This window comes from Desmodus rotundus, chromosome 1 (assembly GCF_022682495.2).
Source record: "Desmodus rotundus isolate HL8 chromosome 1, HLdesRot8A.1, whole genome shotgun sequence".
Taxonomy (NCBI): domain Eukaryota; kingdom Metazoa; phylum Chordata; class Mammalia; order Chiroptera; family Phyllostomidae; genus Desmodus; species Desmodus rotundus.
In genome coordinates, this window is record NC_071387.1 from 131,506,726 (window position 1) to 131,513,372 (window position 6,647).

The window sequence follows — 6,647 nt, forward strand, 5'->3', positions numbered from 1 at the left end:
AAACAGATCAGAGACATAAATGTGAACATAAAATGAAACCATACATGTACTAGGAAGTACGTGGACGAATTCCTCTATAACCTGGGAGTGAGGGCAACTTCCTGAACCATGGCTTAAAATCCAGAAGCGTGAAGGAAAATGAGATTGTAATAGCTTCTAAAATGAACTGGGAACTACTGTTTCTTTTTGCATTTTCTGGAACAACATATATAACATAGGATTTGTGTTTTTGAAAACTGGATAGAGTTCATTTTAAAAGCATCCAGGTCTAGAGATCTTTGGGATAAAGTTTCGTTTGCTATTTTTCTGTTTGTTTGTTTGTTTTGCCTTTGATTAGATTTTTATACAAAATTAGCTGTCCAAGGTGATTTGACCTTGATGGAATAAACAAATTTAAGATTATGCGTCAGGCTTCTTTTCTTCTGGGGCGGGGGGTGGGGTTCTTCTCAGCTGCTGGGTTCTTGGTAGCTGTGGCCTTTTTCTTTTTCCTCCCCTTCCTACCATGGGCTTCTTGTCTGGAATGCCCTCCTCATCTGATTTGGCTTTTAGTGCTGCTCCTGCTTCATCCAGCTGGAGCCCATGGTTCTTGGCCTGGAGAAGAATGGTGTTCCAGTGCATGGTCCTTGCATATGGGTTTAGCTTCAACATGATTCTCGGATTTTTCAGTGGCTTCTTCTTCAGGACTCTGCAATGAATCTTTTTGCATGGTGCACGGAGGGTTCTTTGGATCTCTGGACTTTTTAAGACTCTGCTAAGGTCTGTAGTGAGCATCTTGTGCACAGGAAGGTTGTATTGATAGTTACTCTTGAAGAAGGCAGCTTTACGCCAAGCACCATTACAGATCACCTATTTGTGGAACGTGCTGTCAGTCCAAATGCAGACATGGCCACGTGCCCACCAGGAGCAAGTTTCAAAAAGTTCAGTTTGCTTATATTAAGCAGAGTAATTCCAGGAATGTTCCTAAAGGCTTTGATGATACTGTTGTCCTCATTGTAGATGATGCAAGGTCCTTTGCACTGGATATGACGACAGTTTCTGCTTTCGCCCTTTCCAGCTGTCATTCGCTGAGAGGCATAAACCTTTTTGACATTATTCCAGGCCTGAGGATTTTTAAGAAGCAAAACTACCTCCTTGGTTTTCTTGTAGCCTTTAACTTTATCTTCAATGACCAGAGGAAATTTAGGAACTTCCACAAGACTATGACCTTTATACATGACCAGTGATGGTAACGTCGAGGCAGCCAGGACGGAAGGACAGAACAGACAGCATATCGCATCTGAGTTGTGTTCATTCTGCTGTGCCAACGGCACCAGAGTTTGGTGGGTGTACCCATGTGGCCCGCATGACATATATGTCCAAAAATACCCTGGCCAGACGATGAGTCCCACCACCTCAAACTCTGGGAATTCAAGCCACGGTTCTGCTAATTCATTGACAGCAGAGAGCTGTGTGTCCGTTGTTTTTGCACAAGTTGTGAAAAAAGTCACAATATCTGGTCAAATGGGAGCCTTGAACACAGCAGGCAAAGTGACATTTTCTCCAGATGATTCCTTTTATTTGGAGTACGCTTATGTCAGTGGGTGAGCGTGGACAGGAGAGGGCCACACACCCCTCAGCCTGATGGCTCTCACAGGAGAAGACTGGAGTCTTGATGGCCAATTGAATTTCTTATGAGCCTACAAGGGGGGACCCAAAAAAACTAGAATTTATTTTTTAAAAACCGTGTATTTATTCTTATATGTTTAAACTTGAGTCACCTTCAAAGTCCTCTCCATTTGATGCAATAGACCTATAGAGCCATTTCTTCCATGGCTCAAGACGGTTTTTGAACTCATCTACTTTTATGCCGTTTAGTGCTTCTGCTGTTTCTTGTTTCACCTCTTCAACATCAGCAAAACATTTCCCTTGAGGACCTTTTTCATCCTCGGAAATAAGAAAACATTGCTTGGGGCAAGATCAGGTGAATAGGGAGGGTGGGGCATGGGGGTCATGCCATTTTTATGCCATTTTTTGGTCAAAAACTATCGAACACTCAGTGCAGTGTGGGCAAGTGCCCTCATAAACCACCTATCATGAAATGGGCAAATAAGTTGAAAGAGTCTGCAAAAAAAAAAAATTCACTGAAGCTGAACGCAGCCTGTCACACCACCACCAGCTGGTACACTGACACCGATGGGATCCTAGGACACTCCTCTAGTGGGGGAAGCCTGTACTACAAGGGGCCTGCCCTCCACAAGGTAATTCTGGTTGTTTTGGGTCCCCCCTAATATTTTAAATTCTGTTTTTCTTCATGTATCATTTTGGCATTTTATATGTTTTCCAGGAATTTATCCATTTTATCTATGTTTGTTTTTTAAATCTATAATTATTTCCTTATCTTTTTTTTTGGTCCTGTTTTTCTTATTTATGTTGTCTCCTTTTCTTTCTTATCACTTACCAGGTATCTCTTAGAGGTAATCTTTTCAAAAACAGAGCTTTTAGTCTTATTAATCTCCTGTACTTAAAAAATTATTATATTGTTTATTTCTTTTATTATAACTTTTTCTTCATTGGGTTTGACTTGATATTGTGTTTTATAACTTCTTCAGTTAGATGCTGAGCATATTTCTTTTTAACTCTTATTGTTTCCTGATAAACATATTTAAAGGTATAAGTGCTCTTCTAAGTGCTTCTTTTGATATGTCCCATACATTTTGTGTTTTCATGTTCATTTAATTCTAGATATTTCTTCATTTTGATTATAATTTCATTTTTGACCTATGAGTTATTTAATACCAGGGTATTTTCAAAATATGGGACATTTAAAAAAATTCCTGTTACTCATTTCTAATGTTATTTCATTATCTTTGAGAGATATAATCTACAAGATATCATTTCTGGAGACTTTATTGAGATCTCCTGTAGGCCTAACAAACTCCCATACATATGTACATACTCCTAAAAATGTATATTTGCTATTTGTTGCATGAACTTTTAGAGCATATACATCAAAAATCTTATTTGTACACAGCATACCTTTTTGAGTCTTTTCATTTTAAGAATGTTTCTCAAAGACAAGATATTTTTGGATTTTATTTTTATTTCTTAATACCATCAGAGAGTATTTATTTTTTACTTGTAAGTTAACTTAATTTACATTTATGTAATTACTATTATATTAGAAATTATTTTTCTTACCACATCTCATCTTTTTAATTTACTACGCTTCCTTTGGTTTTTCGAGAGTTCGAAATTTATTCTAATTTTGTTCCAGTGTGCTTGCCTTTAAGACTCTTACTCATGTTTACTTATTCCTAATAACTTTTAAACATATCAATATCTGATATTCCTCCTAACTGGACAAATAAGTAATAACTTCGTATATGTGTATGCATGTGTATTTATATGTTATTGGGTACACACACTCATCTCCCGATGGTTTTGCTTCTCTGATTGAATTCTGTTACATCCATATCCAGAAAGAGAGAAAAAATTACAAAGGTATAAGAAAAATCAGAATAAAATTTAAAAACATCAAAGACATGGAAAGAATTTAAAATTTCCAAGAGATAATGAAGCGCGATCATCGGTTAGAACAAGATTCCAGGGATCTCGCGTAGGACTGAAAATGCACAGGTAGTTCAGCCAAATGGACACCAGCACGAAGTCACTGCTCAGGTGTCAGCACTTGTCCCTCCAGCCACCGTGACTCCCAGCTTTCTTCTCTCTCTTCACCCTTTCCGCTGACTTCTAGGGGAGTTTCTCATCTGTCTGATCTTCAAACTCCCTGATTTATGCATCACCTATATCTATCTTGCTGTATATCTTACCTGTTGTTTTATTCATTTCAGCTATTACATATTTCATAACTAGTACTCAATTGGGTTCTTTTTTTATGTTTTCTTATTCTTGCTTCATATCGCTGATATCAACCTTAACCTCTTAATAGATTTGTCTTCATTATTTTAATTTCTTGTGCCATCTCCTCTCCTAGTACTAATGGAGCTAAAAATCCCTACCACCTAGTAATGTTATAGTACAACACATTCATTACTCACGTGTTTGTGGTGATGTTGGAGCAAGCAAACCTACTGTGCTGCCAGTCATATAAAAGTATGGCACATGCAATTATGTATAGTATATAAACTCGATAATAAATGACTACGCTACTGGTTTACGTATTTACTACACTTTTATTATGTTAGAGCGCACTCCTTCTACTTATAAAAAGGTTTACAGTATGCCATGTTATGTTGGCAGAAGCGTCATGTATTTCTTGTTGATTGCATCTCTCGATTGCATCATTTTGTCTTGTGTTTGATTTAATCTTGTGTTGTTTCATACAGTAACACGCTGTACAGGCTTGTGGCCTAGGAGCAATGGGCTATACGATGTATATAGGTGTGTAGTAGCCTCTACACTCAGGTTTCTGTAAGTGCACTCTATGACGTTCACACAATGATGGATCACCTAACAATGCATATCTCAGAATGCATCCCCATTGGTAAGCAGCTCTGTGACTGTATTTACCACTTTAAACTGTCCAGAAACAGTGTCTCCATGGGGGTTTGGAGCCGGAGGGGTACAGCAGTGAATACCCAAGGGTAGCTGCTTGGTATGCGCCCGCCCTTTCACCCTCCTTCCTCCTGCAGGGCTTTTGCACTGCCCTTCTTGTACCCTCCTGCCCCCTGCCAGTTTCCACGGTGACTGACAGGCTGTGGTCGTGGGAGAGAAGTGAGAACAGAACAGAAAGTTGTTCTTTCACGTTTCTTCTCACAGCCACCTGTGGCTGCTGTGGCCCAGGCTGAGGACTTCTCTCCTTTCCCTCCTGCTGCAACCCCCCACTCACCCCCACATAATAATTCCTGAGTCTTCAGGCTCCCCAGGGACTTCGCATAGTGTTTTATTTTATTTTACCTTTTCTCGTTAATTCCTGAAATCTAAGTTTCCCTCTGGCTTCTATCATTTCTCTAGGGTTGGTTTTCAGAAGGGAACCGGTGGCCGATGTAGTTTGTCATCCTGACGGGATGACAGAGCGGTTTACAGAATGAGCAGGTGTACCACGAAAAGGGGAGAACTGGAGGCAGATGTATGCATCTCAAGGAGAGAGAGGCTGCAAGTGACACTTTTTTTACTACATTACATTTTTTATTGTTATATATAACATCAGGCTTATAGTGAAAACAGCAGTCTTCACCCCTTCTTACTCCAAAATTCTGCCCCCTCAAGGCAACAATTTTTTAAAAGATTTTATTTATTTATTTTAGAGAGGGGAAGGGAAGGAGAAAGAGAAGGAGATGTCATTTGTGTGACGTTGAGTGGTTGCCTCTCACATGCCCTCAACTGGGGACCTGGCCCGCAACCCAGGCATGAGCCCTGACTTGGAATCGAACCGGCAACCCTTTGGTTCACAGGCCAGCACTCAATCCACTGAGTCACACCAGCCAGGGCTCAAGGCAACAATTTTTAACATTAAAAAAAACAACAAAAACCTTTCTTCTGGTGTTTACTTCCACATTCTAACACAAGCTTATATTACTGGTTCTTGATTTTTTCATATTAGATGTTATCTTTGGCTTCCTAAAATACAAGATGAGGACTTACTGCTTGTAACTGCTGTTTTTCCCTTCCAACTCCAACCTGCCAATATAGTTGCATGACTGCTTCCACTATCAATACTGTGTTTACACTGTCATGCCCACGCAAATACTATTCACACCTAAGGCATGGAACATGCTAAGATTATATTTCCTTACTTATGTACCTTTTTACTTTCTCAGAGTTAATACTTGTCTTTCCTCCCCAAGTTGTTCAGTGCTCTGTATACCTATCATAATTCTCTGGATTTCCCTCCCTCCTTCCTTCCTTCTTCTCTCTCTGTCTCTCTTTCTCTTCCTCTCTTCCCCTCTCTTTCTTTCCTCCAGAGCGCCCACCTTCCTGGTACCTGTGACTGCACCCAGTGGAGCTTACAGGACCTGCCTGGAGTTTCCTGCCAGGAGGGGGTAAGGGCAGCTGCAAGTCTGCTGGGGACTGCCTCCCCCTTTAGGAATAAATGCCAGGAGCTAATGCTGGGAAAAGAGGCTTTTTGAAAAGATGGCCACACTTGCACTATTAGATTGCACTATTATTAACTTTAGCCCTGGTGGGTGGTGTCTCAGTGTAGAGTAGAATTCCAGGAAAGGACCCCAAACATGAGGCTCACTTCAGGGGAAGGGGGAGATGATGGCCACTACTTGGGTTATCTTGTCCCCACCAACCTGAGGCAGAGCTGGGTCGGGGTGCCTCTTGGAAGAGCCTGTGTTTCCCCAGAAGACTCAGGGTGAAGCATGGGGGCCAGAGTGAACTTAGGGAGCATGGTGAGGTCCTGGGTGCTCCTAGGAGGACTCCAGAACTTTGCGACGTCCAGGCTGACAGTCTTCAGAGAGCCATAGTGGGGCTTCATGAGGAGCTGCCTCTTTTGCAGGCCATCACTAGGCCCTGAGACCCAGCAAATCCACCTCAGCCTCACCTGATACCTCCTCAGCCCGTCCTCCTGCCCTGCATTTCTCCTCCCCTCCCCATCTCTGCCTGGGCACATGCTGATCCCCCTCTTGCTCAGTAGGCCTCTGTGCCCCTTATCCCTGCAAGCTCCTTCTCCTCTATTCTTTGATGTGAGCACTGACCCTGCC

General features: G+C 41.4%; 1 pseudogene; it reads right to left on the bottom strand.

Annotated features, from left to right (window-relative positions):
• Positions 1–406: 406 nt before the first annotated feature.
• On the bottom strand, positions 407–6,421 carry LOC112314720 (large ribosomal subunit protein uL4 pseudogene; annotated as a pseudogene).
• Between the last annotated feature and the right edge of the window lie 226 nt (positions 6,422–6,647).